General features: G+C 32.5%; 1 protein-coding gene across 6 annotated transcripts in view; it reads left to right on the top strand.

Annotated features, from left to right (window-relative positions):
• The window catches only part of LOC129940367 (protein slit), a 224,096-nt gene that overhangs the window by 111,308 nt on the left and 95,121 nt on the right, over positions 1–17,667 (top strand). The window lies entirely within an intron of this gene.

Below are 17,667 nucleotides of genomic sequence, written 5' to 3'. Positions count from 1 at the left end.
AGACAATACTTAAAATGTGTACCTATCGTCCATAATAGTTTTATATTTGGCGTAAACTTAGAGGTTTGAACTTCTATTAATTTGTTCAAAGTTTACGAACATTACGACTCTTAGAAAAATATGGAAAATACCGATGTCGATTAGTGTTGAATATCAAAATGGAAAGGAAATACAGAATTTGGCAAAGCACTTCACATTCTTGATGTGCAGCTGAAAAACGAATATCTTTACTTGACAGTATATCCCAGATTGTATTCGAGGTTATCTAATAAGTATTTTATATTAAGAAATTTCCAAAACAAAGGAATATAGAAAATGGATATAATTTTACTAAAAATGTTCATTGAGTTTTTGTATAGATTCATTTTCAAGAGTTATACTTTTAAAGAAAATCCTAATGGTACATATCCCCCACTGTAAACAATTTATGTAGGTCATGTAAGCATCCATCGTTTGGATAGAAATATAAAGAAACAAAATGTTCGAAATCCAAAGTGTAGAAAGACAAGGGTTCGAAAAGACGAACAATCCACTTGGCTGCTTTTGAAATTTACCCGGAATAAGACCAACGTATAAGCTTATGAAGACAAATATTAGAAAAGATAAAAGTAAGATGGTAAAATAAGACTTCCAAGATGAAGGAGGAGAAAAAGAACTTTTGTAAACTATTTTGACGTAAGGTCTTCAATTTAACGGCCGCATTTATGTTTGATTTGAGCCAAATTAAAAAATTGTATACAAAAGTATGAAATTTTTAAAATTTTTGAATTTTGATTTTCGAATCTACGATTTTTAGAAACTTGTTGTTTTTATAGTTGAAACTTTCTTGAGAAAGCAGTAGTTTTCGAAGTAAGGTTAGTTTTCTTTCATAGTTATAGTTTGAATGGTTTAAATTATATTTGAAATAAATTTATATTTATCTTTACTTTAGTTTTCAATCTGGCAATACTTTTTTCGGAGTTGATCTTTTTGACAGCTGTCACTTGATTTATTTTATAATATTATATATACGTGTTCAAATCTTGTAAATTCATTACAGAAATAATAGTTCGGTTCGCTATGCATCGACACAATCAATTTGTTGAAGGTATAACTTCTGGTAAGAGCATTATTCATCGTGGTGGGCCGGTAAGATTTGGCCTCATAGATCGTAAGTTTTAACACGTATTTGGGTTCGCTTGTATACGCAGATAAACCCGACACCATGCCGACAAAGTATACCTCAAACTTTTGTCCATCTAACTGCCTCGACATTCAGCTGAAGCAATTTTCTTCTTCTTAAAATAAATAAATAAATTGGGGGGCGCAACAGTCCGTTGAGCGCTAGGGCCAATCAGTGGCGTCGCATGAGGCATGAGCCCTATCTATAAAAGAATTATATAGAAAACGAAATAAGACAGTAACAGAAAAACAAGTTTCATTTAATTTCCGTTCCCTTGAAATTATCATCCTCAACATCTTAAACCCCTGGCAACTGTCCCATTTTGTTAAAATATATACCTATTCAAGAGCAAAAGTCTGAATATTTTTGCTGACACAATCTTGACAATTCTTTAAAATCATGATATTTCAATAGAGGATTGTAGAGGACAAAGCTATGATAATACGTCTAATATGTCGGAAAAATATTCTGGTTTGCAAGGAAGATTAAAGGAGAAGTGTGAATTTTCTACCTTTGTACCTTGTTCAGCACATTCTCTTAACTTAGTAGGCCTTCATGCTCCTAATTGTGTGCAGGAGGCTACAAGTTTCTTTCGAGTGGTTCAAAAAGTATTCAAACTTTTTTTCTGCTTCTACCCATCGCTGAAATAAATTAAATTAATGTTTAGGTTCACATAGACTTCTTAAAAGCCTTCCTAAAACATGATGGTCTCTACAAGCTGATGCAATTAACGCGCTCTATCTATAACGCGCTCTAAATATAACCAAATTACTGAAGCCTCAACATCTATCTCTCGAGATCCAGAGCAAGCTCCAGGCACAGCCTGTCTAAGAAAATGTCACAACTGCAGTTCCTCATTTTAACAGAAATTTGGAGCGATTGACGTTGCTCCGTTGCTTAATTAGGTTATTCTTCTTGAAAACCACACATATAAAAAAATAACTCCTTAAATACTACAAAATGGTCAGTATTGACTTAACAGTCAAATAGGTTTTCATGCAAGTTTTTAATGTTTGTCGTAACATTTTAAACACCCTTCAAATGACAAATATGTGAAAATTCAAACTTCTTCACCCAAGAAACTCGTTAGATGCAGCTGTGAATAATTCATCTGAAGAGTTTTCCCCCTTTGAGGTTTCATTCTGAATATAGGCTGATATTTTGACAGCTGTCACTTTTACCTTTGAAACTGTCATCATGTGACATTTGGCAGTAAAAATTACAGCATTGTAAAAAATAGTACAAAGTTTTTCAAAACATCAATTTTTATTTAAAATCTTTCAGTATTTTCTTCAAAAATTTTCAAATTCGGTTCATTTCGAATAAAACCAAAAATAGTACAAACAAAAATGTAGCCATTTTCTCAGTAAAATTTCGGATTTTGAGCATGCTTAGACCCTACATCAACGTTATATTGAAAATTCTAAAGCCTCAAGGCTTAATAACACACTTTATGCCAAAGTTTCTTTGAGTTTTTCTCCACCTAAAAAGCTATCATGGTATTGACCCTTATTGTAGTAGGCGTTTTTTTTTAATGACAAATTGGTATTGCGAAAGGCTTTAAAGTAGCGTTTTGCTTAGAGTTACGCTACTTGACATTTGGCGGATAATGGAATCGAAATTTTTTTTCGACAAATGTCACTCTCATCGCTATTGTAGCTTAAGTTTTATTTTATGACGAGTAAAACGCCACTTTTTGTGGCACTTTTGACACTTTTAATAAAAATGCAAGTTTTTCTAATGTTTTACTATTTGTTTTAGTGTTATTAATTTTATTTCTACTTAAGGGTAAAAGTTACGAACTACAGAATTATTGGGCGCCCCCAAACACAACAAACAAAAAAAAAAAAAAAACAATTGGGAATCCGTTGCAAATATCCTCAATTCCTTGGGGCCACCGGTTATAACGGGAAAGGAGTGTCAAAAGGTATGGTTTGATGACAAGTTTAAGTTAAAACTTCATTGAATGTTTCCTTCTTGGGCGGATCTGAATGGTGTTATTAGGAAGGGTTCTAGGAGATAGCCTTTATTCAAGCTATTCCTGTTCTGCTAACGTCGTTGTTTTTATTATTCCCGAGTCCCAGCCTTTCCATTAAAAAAGCTAAAGCATGTCTTTTTTTCTTCTTTCAAATAGTAAGAACTTATTCAACGAAGGCAAATGGATGCTTCCATAATTTCGAGCATTTCTTTGAGAATGAGGTCTATCGTTGGTTGTGCAATTCCCCAATTTGAAGTCATTGCATACACCCTTATGATAGCTGTCTTCAGCTAAACATCCCAAAGTAGCTGCTAGCTTTAAAACTAGTAACACCGATAACCTGCTTTGTCATTTCACTTTACATTTTCTTCATTTTCATTTAATAGGTAAATTAAGGTGTCCTTATTTAACCTAAAGTACAGTCTTGAAATATAACAAAATAGAATAATTTGTTCAATGAATCATCCTTGAATGTATGTATTTTCTTGCCCGAAACTTACTTCGACTCTAGTAAATGTCGTCGATCTTATTCTTCTTCTTCATTTCATTAATTTTACTAAATAATTGTTTTAACTTCCCATAGGAAGTTATTGTAATGGGTCCGATTTGTCAAATTGGAAATATTGACATTTCTCGACGTTTCAAGGTCCCTAGAGTCGAAATAAAAGATTTTTAGAAAGATGTCTGTGCGTGCGTGTGTACGTACGTACGTACGTCTGTACGTTCGCGACGTTTTTTTCGTTGTCCATAGCTCAAGAACCAGAAGAGATATCGATTTCAAATGAATTTTGTTGTACAGATAATAAGGCAGAAAGATGCAGAAAGGGCTCTCAAAAAAATTGCGTGGTTGGTTTTTTTACCATAGCAGTTTGAAAAAAGGTGAAAATTTTGGTTAACACTAAATATCTTACGAACCAAAAACGCTAGAGACTTGAATTAAATTGTATATAATATATTGTAACGTGATATCAAACAAATATATTTTTTGGAAAAGTTCCATTTAACGTTTTTTTTTTTATAAATCAAAAAAACTGAAAAAAAAAATGTGTAACCTCCAAAATTTTAAGACTAAAATATGATTTCATCTCCAAAACAATTTTGTGCAACGAGAATAATGTTTTTGACATCTAATACAATTTAAAAAAAAATCGAATTGACAGTTTTTTATATACAAAATAAAAATCCAAAAATCCATTACTCAAAATTGGTAAAAATTGAATATCGATTCAAATATCTTTTCAAAAACTTGAAATTTAGGCTTCAATCTTATTTTATTTTATAAGAAATATTGTTTTCAACATTCTAAAAGTGTTGAGAAAAATAGAATTGACAGTTTTTTCACAAAAAAATAAAAACTTAAACAAAATTTATAAAATTTGGTAAAAATTAATTTTCGACTGAAATATCTTTTCAAAACTTTAAGATATTAGCTTTAATTTACTTTTATCTTTTAACAAATATTGTTGTTAGCATTCAGTAACATTTTGAAAAAATCGAATTGACAGTTTTTTTTTTTTTTAATTAAAACAGGAAAAAAATTAACAAAAGTTGATAAAAAATGATTTTCGAATCAAATATCTTTTCAAAAATTTGAGATAATAGCTTCTTATTAATTTTTACTTATAAAAAATATTGTTTTTAACACTAGGACAAAGTTTGAGAAAAATCGAATTGACAGTTTTTTTTACAAAAAAATAAAAACCCATACAAAAAATGTATACAAGTTGATAAAAATTGATTTTCGACTCAAATATCTTTTCAAAGATTGTAGGTATTCACTTCATACTAATTTTATCTTATAAAAAATATTATTTTCAACATTCAGTAAAATTTTGAAGAAAATCGAATTGACAGTTTTTGTACAAAAAATTAAAAACCTAAAAAAAATTAACAGAAGAAATTTTTATATAAAAATCCAACAATCCGTTTTTTCATAAAAAAATAAAATCTACAAAAAATAGTACGCAAATTTGGTAAAAATTGATACGAGTACATATAGACAAACTTTTAAGCAAGACAACTCGACAGACGGGACGGGAAGTTATCAGTGTGGGTCGCATCCCAGCCTCTTTTTTAAATTTTAAAATTGAATTTATTCTTTCGAATATCAATATTTTATAATCTGTTTATGTGGAACGTATGTGAATTGCAAATAATAGCATTTAAGCAACGCAATACCGACTCTTAAGCATCTTGCACATGAGCTACGAACTGTGAACTGTGGATGGCCGCATATTTTGACTTGTTTCACATGATTTATTTCTATTCGTATACAGCGACGAATTGTCAATTTATTATTACTTTTTTCAAAAAACAAAACAAGAGGGCTATTATTTTGAGGTTAAGTTGACTGCAAACAATTTACAAAATGCAAATTTTATTATCCTAACATAAATGTCAAATGGTTTCTTATAATTTAAATGTATTTTTGTTTGAAATTGACTTTTTGAAGTGTGAAAAATCACGTTCGTTCGTCCATTCGTTGTTCGCTCTCATGTGCAAGGCCCTTTAAACGCCAAGAAAATGACTTGACTCAAAAAGTGACAATTGTCGTTTAAGAAAACGCCTATTACAATTAGGACGATTAATCATACAAAAAGAAACCAATAATTGCCTCATATTATAGGTCAAGAAAAATATAAATAAACAAAAAGAAATAACAGTTAATTTTAAGCTCTTCTGACTATGACAAGTTGGTTAACCTATACTTAACTTATCTTTCAATTAAGATTATGCTCAAATAAATTATATGCATACGTCTTCTAACCAATTTTTCAAAAATTCCAACGAAACCAAACCAATTTCAAGATTGCTTCGTAGTCTTTTGGTCGACATTAATATTTTGTTAAATTTAAAATTAATTGGATTGCTTTGGTAGAAGACAGTTTTTTTTTAACATGCAAAGGCGTCTATATTTTATAAAAATATGTATATTTAAATAATACAACAACAACAACAAGAAAAACTGTCAAAGTCAATGTCTATTTCTTTTTTTAATGAGAATTTAGAGCTTAAAGGTATAGAGAGGTTATGTAGGATAAAGACGAATGAAATATCCTAATTTACATTAGAATTCAATAAATTAAATTTTATTACCATGGTAAGATTAAAGTTAAACAAAATACGTTGACAATACGAACATCCAAAATGCTGTTGACAGTTGCTGCTGTCATTGGGCTCCGCCCACATTGTCGACAACGAACATTTTTATTTAAATTTTCTATCAAATTAAGCGGTATTCTCATATGTCTAATTAATAAATCCAATGCAAATTCTTCTCCCTAACAAAATGTTCAATAGAATAACAAAAAAAAAAGAAACTGATTTCAACTCAACTCAATCCTCCCCCAGCACAAATCAACCACACGACACTCATCTTGCAACATCGGGCCTCCCCAAGCAAAGGTCTGCGGGCCAAATAAAAAAAAACAAAAATCACAAAATGTCTAAAATGTATCATTTCTATTTCCGGTCAATGCGACATTTTGAGTTCCAAACAACCATCATCGCCATTTTGAAAGTTTGACATTCAAACGGTTTGTATGGTGTATATCTACCTTAGCTTCTATTGAATAGCTCTGTCGTAGGTACATTCGAAACATTGAGATTTTGACGTTGAATTTATTGCTTTTATCTTACCTCGTGGTTCTTTGTTTTGAAAAATTCTTTGTATTTTTGTTTTTGTTGTTTGTCATTTCGGCACCCATTTGTCAATCAATCCTCGTGTTACAGATTGATGGCACTTGTTGTGTTATGTGACCACAAATATAGCAGAACAGACTCCACCATCAGCCATTGGAAAGACCAACTGATGCATTCAGTCATTCAGTGTTCTACCTCTGCCTCTGGCTCACTCAAAAAAATGATAAAAGTTTCTTTTTGTTCCACCAAACAGATACGACTTCGGGCTTCGTGGAGAGATAGAGGAGCTTCTCACTCACGCTCGTTCCATGCAACATAATGGTGCACAGGGAACCGTGTGTTAATGGAGTGAATAAAAAATTCAACGAAAAAAAAACTTCTTCACATTGTGTGTGCGCCTTCAACTCTGAAGTGTTAATGAGCCTAGATATCATGTTAATTGCTTGACTCTGTTAGATTTATTGAATGTCATTTATAAATTTTAATGATATTTATATTGTCATTAAACCTATGAACGAGTATTCCTATCTCTACGTGTAGGTTTGGATATAAGGCTAGGGGCTGTGGAGGGGTTTATCTGGATGGTATTTTTTCTTTGTCCAAAAGATAGAGAGAGGGAAAAAAATTGATTCGCTGATGCATAGCAAATCAGATTTGGGTTGGAATTTGATTTCATTAAAAGTTTGCGGTTTTAATTGAAAATTGTTTCCATGATAAAACCAACAACACCAAAAAATATAAAAGAATTAATTAAATTGTCCTCATTAAAGGTATGAATGAAAAGAGTCGGTATGTATGTGTGTATATCCGTTTATAATATGTACCATATTGTATATATTTTATTTTAAAGGTCGATTAGTTAAGGATTTTTATTCGTCGTTGTTTGGAATTTCAATATCAAAGGATTGAGCTTTGTTTTTGTTTAAATAAACTGCATCCATATTTTTTAATTTGAACAAATAATTAAAAAAGTCAACAAAATTTAAATTAATTTTATTTCATTTACATTTTAAGCGGATTTTATTATTATTTTAATTTGAACAAGTAAAAAATTTCATGTAGAATATTTTTAGCAAAATAAAAACAAAGAAACAAATAAAATAATTAGAATTTGATGGTTGAAAAAATATGGCTATGGACTATACAAAAAAAATATAAAATTAAATAACTTCCCTCACATAACAATAACGAGGATTTAAATTTTCAAAAAGCTATCACCAATCCCACGATATAACGTTTTCATAGTTATTGAAGGTTAAAGCTTAGAGCTTCGTAGTTACAAAAAACAGATGAAACAAAACGTTTCAAACACATTTTGACATTTTCATGTTTTGAATTTCGTGTTATATCTGTTATCTTGGATAGGTGGATTTTTATATACCTTGTTAAACGAGTTTGTAAGCTATTTTGAGATAGCTGTCAAAAAATAAAAACAACTTTCAGCAACTTCGAGGTCAAAATTGTTGTAAGATAAAACACTTAATGGATGATTAAACTGATACGTCGGACGAGGATGAATTGATAGGTTATCTGTCATCTATGTTAAGTTTTCTTTAAGCTCAATTGGAATTCTACACGTTTATTGATTTACTTGCGATTTCTCTGGTTTTAAACGATTTAGGTTTAACAGAAAATTATCCTAACAGACACGAGGACTATTATGAAGTGACAATACCTAGATATAGTTTGGAAGAATTCCGATCTCATTTCCGAATGAGCAGATCAGCAGAAGTTGCTTTGCGGTAAGATTTTGTGTTTGTTTGTTTACAGTAGATAAAGTTTAAGCCTAATGGTGGGACCCATGCAAGAACTTTTGTTGCATGATCTATCCGTTTGGTTATCCAACGCTTCTTCAAAAACCATTCAAGGGGCGCCATCAACTAGAAAAGCCAATAAAATGTGAGCAAACTAGTCTTGATATCTGTAATGAATTGCTCATTAACGATTTCAAATTATTAGGATCTCTTGCACTAAGTTCAACAAAATATCAGTTGGAGACAAGTTCAATTTATCTAAGAGTTCTGCTCATTTTTCATTCTGAGAAATTCTGCAACTGGTATGTTCATTGCTCAGAGAGTATATTAAATGTCCAACTCTTCAAAATTACACCATTTTTTGGAAATCAGACATTCCACTGCTTAAATGAAGACTAAGGCTCTCAACCGAAGATGCATTCGGTAAGACCTAGCAAATCGGTCATCTACAAAACGAGAACAAAATAAGTCCATTTTGAAGTTTAAAAAATAGATCATAATTAGATCATACAAATCGGAGGCAAATAGCTTCTTCATCGTCTATTATGTACAGAACGTCCTCAAACACAACTTCAACTAACATTTTGTATCTTTTTGTTTACCAACAAATACAAAAAGCTGAAATTAATTTTTAAGTTTCTTGAAATTCAACTGTGTGTTGAATCAGCTGTTCTGTCTGATACCTGCATACCCCAGAAATTCTTGGATACCTTTAGATTCCTTTTTTGACAATTCAGCAGTTTTTTACAGCTGTTATTTTACACGTAAAAAACTAACAAAAAAGTATCCGGATACCCTATCTGTCTGAGATTGAACGCAGCTAAGGTTGAAGAAAGTGCTCTTCACTATTCTTTCAAGGGCAGAAACCAGAGAACAGTGCAGTCTAAAGTCTTTTTGACACGAAAGATTCGGTTTAGTTGCTTCCAACCTTTAAGAAGCAGTGCGAATTCTCCTTGGTCGTCTTGCACAAACGTTTGGCAAGGATGCCAAAATTAGACATTTCTCTATACACTCTTCCTTGAAGATGCTGTCACATGCAGCCTTGAAACCGATGTGGGGTTTCGATTTAATGTTCTTGCATTTTATCCAAAATCGGTCGCAATGGGCATTTTTGATCGACTGTGGACTTTTTTGGTCTAAGGCCACAATAACAAGAACCTATCAGGTAGTTGACGATGGGCTTTAGACTTTCACATATTGAGGCAGAAAAGCAATGTTAAGGAGACATCTATAGTTGTTGTAGTTTGGGGTCCTCTTTTTCCAAAAAATACTGAGCTTCCATTTATCGGGCATGCTTTATTCCGACCATATTTTACAGATAGGTTATCTCCAGCTTTTTTGGAAAGATCGACATTTAAGCCACCTGCACCATCGAATATTCCCCCCATCATAAAGAGTTCACTATGGTTGCTTTCCTTGACATCGAAGGCGCCTTTAATAACGTCGAAACATCTGCACTAACATCTCTAAACGTAGAGAGTTCGCTTCGGGAATTAAATCATTTAATGCTGAGAGACACCGAAAGGTGGTGTTCTATCCCCTCTCCTCAGAAATGAAATCCTAATTAGTCTGGATGCGGAGGGTTTAAGAGTGATAGCCTATGCGGACCACGTTGCTATTTCAGGAAATCATCTTAACACTTAAAAAGAACTCTTACAAAATGCCTTAAACAGAATAATTCTTTGGGATGATCGGTGTAGACTGGGTGTTAACCCACACAAAACCTATTTGGTCTTATTTTCAAGGAGACACAAAATTCCATTTGTCAACCCTCCCCATATTAAACTAATCCGATTAAAATTCTCAGACTTAGATAAAAAAAAAACTAAATTGTAAAGGCAACTACAGGAAAGATTCAAAAAAGCTACTGTAGCTCTCTTTTCTTGCGAAAAAGCTATCAGTAATAAATTGGGCTTACAACCCAGAATCACATATTTCTATACACATCGGTAATAGGACCGATTTTAATGTACGGACGGTGTGTCAGTATTGTGGACTCCTTTAGAGAAAGGTGTAAACCGGGATAAATTAAATAAAGTTCGCTTCGCATGACACCGTCTGCGGCACTCGACACCTTGCTCTACCTTACACCTCTTAATATATTTAGCAAACAAATAGCAGCAAGCTCTGATATTCGCCTCAAAGCTTTGTCGCAGTGGACTAACCACAACATTGGCCATTCTGTAATTCTTATGTATTCAGAATCAATTCCAAGACACGAAGACTACACCATCCCCCAACTGCAATTTGACAGAAACTTCCAGATTTCTATACCTCCCAGATCTTTCTTGGATGATAGGGCATTCCTGGAAGACGATTCAATCCATTTTTATACGGATGGTTCAAAAACAAAAGAAGGTGTCCGCCTTCACAATTATTGCAGCGTGTTCCAGGCGGAACTATTGGCAATAAAAGAAGTCTTGTCCTGGCTTAAAGAGAACGTGATATCGACATCTTATATCCGTATTTTCTCATATAGTTAAGTCGCTATCAAATCTCTGGACTCTACAAACTCTGTAACAGTCCTTAACTGTCGATCATCTGTAATGGATATGGCACAACAGATTAATATTCACCTTTGCTGGGTGCCGGGCCATAGCGACATTCCAGGTAACTCTAAGACGGATCAACTCGCCAAGAACGGTACAGTGCAGCCCATCCTACCACGTTTGGCACACTCTTGCATACCAATCGCTAGTGGTGAAGTGTTGCTAATGCAAGACGCTGTAAAGTGTGCTCGTTATCTTTAAGCAGATCGCATATAAGCTTGATAATAGGTGTCAAAATCGGATACTGTCTGATAGGAAAGCTCGCCACTTGACTAGGCGTATTCTCAAATGACTTTTGCAGAAGCTGTATGAACGAAGAAATGGAGGAAACAATTCTTCATCTTCTCTGTACATGCCTTTAAAAACACAAGAACTACCTAGGACTACTAAACAATCTATGTCATATCAGCATAATCAGCCTCTCACGTTTCGTAAGGGACTCAAACTGGTTCCATTGAGCTTAGGAGGAAGCCTCAAGATTCATGTGGTATCACAATGGCCCATTAAACTGGTCTAAGTGTGTCCATTTCCATCTTGGATATCTACTTGAACCTAACCTAACCTAACCTAAGCCAGCTGCTCCTGCGGCTTTTTTAGACTGGTTCTCAATGCATTGTTTTAGCGGCAGATATCTTTAAAAGAGGAGATGTCAATATTGCAATATTTAAGTATGACAACTTCTCGTTTTATTTTTTTAAACTTATAGGGTTATTTTTTTCTCACTATAGACCAATTTCCTAAACACTTAGTTTATTTAACTGCCATGTAATAAATTCGTTTTTGTTAACGTTTCATTATCTTACTGTTACTTTAGTAAATGTACTTCTGTTTTCTCTTCCATTTAAATATTAGGCATTTTAATTTGTCGAAACATCACAGTTGTAAATTTCCCCATTTTTTCTTTATTGAATAATTTCTCAAAATATTCCAGTTTTTGAAATCCCCGCCCCCTCCTTCTTTGTCTTCAATTTTTATACAGCAACTCTAAACTGCATATAACGAATAAAAACTCCTTGAAAAGCATCCTCCATTACTTCATCCTAATAGTCTTATCAAAACCCAAAAAAAGCAATAAAATATGGGACAGTTTTTAAGGACCTAAAACTCCTTTCCATTTTTCTTGCAACTTAAATGTCGAGCACAAAAATATCTCCAAGATATTCTTATCATCTCAAACAATTCAGAATGAATCAAATTTAAATTGGTTTGTTTTTCTTTTGATTGTTGATTCAAGAATTGTCTAAAATAATAATTGCATTTAAATTGGTTTGTAAAACCAATTTATTATTTGAATTCAAAAAGTTAGTTTTTGTTTGAATGAATTTTTATCTGATGTGTTTATGTATTTCCTGCATAGTTGCAATATAATTTCCTACAAAACCAAATCAAATCTCTATAAAATTTGACAAACATCAAATATCTTGCGTTTCCTCCATATCTCAGTTCGAAGATGAAGATGGAGACGAAGATGATATATTCACATTTAAAACATCATTCAAATCAAGAAACTCGTTAAAATTGTATGTCCCAATTCCCTACATATGTACATACACCTAACCTACAGACATTCAGAGATAGATAGATATGTATCTACGAATTTCTCAATTAATTCTATATTTGGAATTTATTATGCAAAACTTGCAACAAAACCAAAAATCAACCGACTTGCTTTTTCTTCTCCCCATCATCATCATCTCCTTCTTCTGATCGTTCTTGTTCTTTTTCTAGTACTTCTGTCTACTTGTGCCTTGAATTGCTTATTTTTCAAAATACCAATCAGGGAGTTATGTAAAATAAAAATAAACCCTTCTATTGAGAAGAAACACAGAAAGGGAGATTTTATGAATTCTCAAAACATATATTCAATTGAGTGGAATTCCCTTTGTGATGCCATTTGAAATCCTCATCAAATTGTAAGGAAGTAAGGAATACGGCATTCATGTCCACAAACAGTAATCAAAAAAACAAGTTTTTCTCTCTCATTCTACCAATATCTTCAATACCTCTGTTTCTGTGTCTATATAACTCCTGCTGTCTATATAGGAGATACAAGCCTTGTGCAATTAACTTAATCTTGTATCTTCTACAAGAGTTTTGTGTGAAAGGCTCTAAAACATCTACCTACATTTAGTATCTACCTATAGATAGATATACTCATAGAAGATGCAGATAGATACTCTCTATAGATAGATAGATACTTTCCAAGAGTTATGATTCGTCATCTTTATCCCCTGCATCAATGCCATCAAAACATAGTAGAATGTGTGGTGTGTTGACTGTGTCGGGGATATCGGGCTGCCTGTCGGCCTTTTGGCCGACCGGACCAGGGGCAGCCTATAAATTCCATTCGGACAAGTTTCGTGCGAAGTGATTTTGTGAACTTTTGAATTGCCGCCACACTATTCTCTGTATCTGTAGATACACTGCACAGTGTATAGATGCGTATGTATATTTTAAGGTACGAAAAACATAATATATGAATATTCAGGCTTTTGGAAAATCAAAAGAGTAGATAGGTATATAAGAGAGATTGGAAGCAGGAATTTATAACCCATGCAGCCATTTATTTTGGATCTCAATCTTGTTTATTCACCATGGGGCCACAATAAAAATCTCCCCATCAGTTTTGTAGTTTTATGTATGTACGTACGAAACAACAACAAAATCTGATGAAACGATAGATAGGTATATAGGTATCTTTGTATATGGACCCAAATATATGTATATGCTCGTTAATCGTATATAAACATCTACTCTTTGAATACTCGTACCTGTAACTATCTGTCGTATTGTGCTAACACCGACTGTAAACAGAAAACAAGCCAGGACTGAATTTTAGGTCCACCATTTAGTGTTACGTTGGTTTGGTTATACTAGGTTAAGAAAAAACAACGGCCGGATTGATTGGATATATAAGTTTAAGGCCTTAATGAAACCAAACCTTGGAACATAATTCAAAAGGAAAAATAAAGCAAATAACAACTTTTTCTCTTTTTTTCATTCAATGTCCTAAAGAAGTTCAAGCAAGAAAACATGGCAGTTACTTTTTTCCCACCCAAGAAATGTTGTGCAAAGTGTCAAATATTAACTCCCCATTCACGCGTTCCACAAAATCAGTCAAAATTTTACCTAATTTAAAATAAACATGAAAAGTCAAAATTCGACACCAAAATTACAAAGTTTATTGTTGCTTTGTAAACTTCACATAGGAAGTTATTGTGATAAGTCCGCTTTGTCGAATTGAACATTTTGCCATTTCTCGACTTGTTTTAAGGTTCCTATAATCTAAATCAAAAGCTATTAGAGGGATATTTTTCTATACGTAAGTTCGGGATATCTTCTTTTTGTCGTTTAAATCTCAAGAAGTGACAGAGATATTAACCAAATACCTATACATTTTTCACTTTCCAATTTTTCAGAACAAATTTAAATACAACTTTCGTGTTTTGAAAAGATTCAAAGTGAATTTTAGATTGTGTTTATTAAGATCAAATATGCATTTAAAAAAATCGCTGAATCATTATCCATCATGGTATTGTTAACACATCCTCCTTGAGAACAAATTTTAGAGGTTATATCTGCACAATTTTAGGAAATGGTGTTAGAGAATAATTTTTTGATTATAATATGCGACACTTGTTGAACTCCTCTAAACGTTTGATTCGCTTGTTCCGTGCATAGATGCAACACCGTGGTATCTGGATTTATTTCCAGCTCAATGTAGTTTACACAAAAGTTGTTGCAAAAGACTTAAACCCATATTACTCCTTTATCATTTCAATTTAACGTTTAATTTAAATTTTAGACAACACAAATAAAGTGGTACTTTTTGTTTTCAAAAATTAATTAATCTTTAGTCATAACATCTTCGTTTTCAAAATATTCTTCAAACCGATTAATTTTTTTTTACTGATAGTACAACAGCTTTTCAAAAACTGCTATAAACTGTAAAATTTTATTAAAGGAAAGCTTCGATGTCGATGAAAAACATCTTCAAAACCAGACATTTTTGAAATTGAAAAGAATCAACGATTTAATCCTAACATTCTTAATTCATATTTTTTAGTAAATTCTTCAAAAGTAAAAAAAAATATAAGCTATTGCTTTGTTAACTGTTATTTACTTCTTCAATTGTTTGGAGAAACAAAAAGAACCAATACTTTGCAAAATAACAAAACTTTTCAGAAAAGACTTTACACTTTGCGAATTTGGGTTTAGTGAAACGTAATTTGCAAAGTTGCAAAGTGAAAATTGAAAAGTTTATTGGTGAAATAGAGCAACAGTTTTAAAAGTATCCAATCTGTAATCTTATTGTACATAAGAAATAAAAACTTTTAAAAAATGGTACTAAGATCGGTAAATATTTTTACAAGAAACGGAAGCCTACAAAACAAAATAAAAAATGATAAAGAACGGTTTTCGAGTCAAGTATTTTGAAAACAAAAGAAGATATTGACTTCCAAATGTTTGCTATTGTAAAACTTTCTGAAATATCGACAGACCGGAATGATTGGGAAGTTATTAGTGTGGATTGGTTACGATTTAAAACCTGGTTGACACAAACTTAAGGCACGCGTTCATCTAGTCGGTCATCAGCCGAATTTCGCTAGGGCTCTGATAAAACATATAAAATGGAAAGATGGCGCGTACACCACTAAAAGCGTCATTATCCTATAACTCCCGATGACGTCCGATAGTAACCGATCAACCGAATTAATCCAAATATGTTTGGATTTTTCGTACATTGTCGGGTCAATTCATACCAGAAAGTTCACGAACAAAAATATAAAAAAATAACTAAAAATTAAATAATTGTATTTGCAACAGGCCACATGATACATTTTCAAACACTTATAACAACAGAGACATTGCTTAACAGCTATTGGCCGAAGTTTCTTCAGAGATGGAATTGACTATTCCGGATACAAAGAAAAAATGGAGTATTTTAAGGGACCAATTCCAAAAAGAGTACACTTAGTGCAATGGCGCTGGAAGATCTAGTGCTGCGGCCAAAAAAAAGTCTTGTTGGGCTTACTACGACTCGTACTTTAAGCAAAACAAATAAAATAAGAAGTTCCAGCCAAGAAGATGATACGGAAGTTCAGCCAGAGCCACAGCCTGTTTGCTCGCCGTTATCGCAGCCAGGAACCTCAACAGAATCCCGACCTGACATCCAAGTCACAACAACATAAAACACCTTATGAAAAATCAGTGCCTATAACTCAAAATCAGCGTTTTACTTCTTAAAAAATTGGAAGGCTTATGAAAAGAAACATTGAAACTTTTGATGGGTTGTAATTTCAAATCTTCAGTTCCTTTCTTTGCATAAATATTTCACTAACCTTCAGAAGCTTCAAAAATTCAGTCTCCAGACCGATATCGTCCGCGGTCGGAAGCAGTGTATGCAGTCGAACGTCCGAGACGATCGTCCAAATTGTTCCGACTCGATATCGGTTTAAGTAATTTCTTAACTTACCAAACGATAACAACAGTTCTCTCTATAATAAAAATTTCTCATTTATTTTTTGGGTGGAATCCTTTCGCAAAACTTTCAAAAAATGAGAAATTTAGTAAAAAAATAAAAGCTATATCCAAAAATGTGATTTCGTGTGGAAATAATATTAAAAACTCAATTTTCTGAGAAACATTGTTCTCCTTAATACTTGAATCCATTTTTCCGCATTGGTTAAGAATTTTTCACTCTTAATTCGATAAAATTGAGAATGTATATGACACTTCTAATGACACTTCAAACAGAAAAATTAATTTAAAATACTTCACTCTGATAATCTCTTTTAACCAACTACTAATAAATAAATTAGAACAAAATAACTCTAATTCAAGACACTTATCACTGTCTCCCCTATACAAAATTCACCTCAATTTCATATATAAACAAATAAACGTTTATTACACATAATCAATCAGATTGACAGTTCTTTTGACAGCTGATAATTTCTTCATGTTTCTTTTTGAATAAGTTTGATTGATTAGTGTGTAAACATCATTTATCGATCGTCAATCAGAATTATTTATTGTGTTATTGAGATCTGTTTTGCTAATCATTAATTTGACATTTTAACTAAAATATTGACGGATAGTTAAATGACATCCTCAATGATTGTCAAACACACTGGATATTGTGTGCACAGCCTTAGGTATTGACAGATCCAACGTTGAAACATAAGCAATATAATATTTACTTCTATAGTTTTTTCTTCTTGGAATGAAGTATTGGTCAAATATCAGAACTTAATTATGTGGTTTTAATTTAAACTTGATTCGTTTGATAGTAAAAAATATGGTGCAAGAAAAAGACCAAAACGTTCAAAACAGAGTTATTTGCAAAATTTCATTTCCTCAAAAGCCCAACGAAAAAGTGTTGGTTCCTGATTTGTTTTCTTACAAAAAGGAACATCGGAGACATATAAGAACTTCAACATAGGTTTTAAGCATATTTTAAACTTTATTAACAAAGAAATTACATCTGAAAAATGTCAAATATCCGGGTAATCCATATTTTGTAGCAAATGTTTTTGGCACGATCGGAGTCTACTTGCAGGAACTATAAGCAGCCGTTAT

The sequence above is a fragment of the Eupeodes corollae genome, chromosome 1 (assembly GCF_945859685.1).
Source record: "Eupeodes corollae chromosome 1, idEupCoro1.1, whole genome shotgun sequence".
Classification (NCBI taxonomy): Eukaryota; Metazoa; Arthropoda; class Insecta; order Diptera; family Syrphidae; genus Eupeodes; species Eupeodes corollae.
The sequence above is the reverse complement of the archived record's forward strand: the minus strand, read 5'-3'. Positions and strand labels throughout refer to the sequence as shown.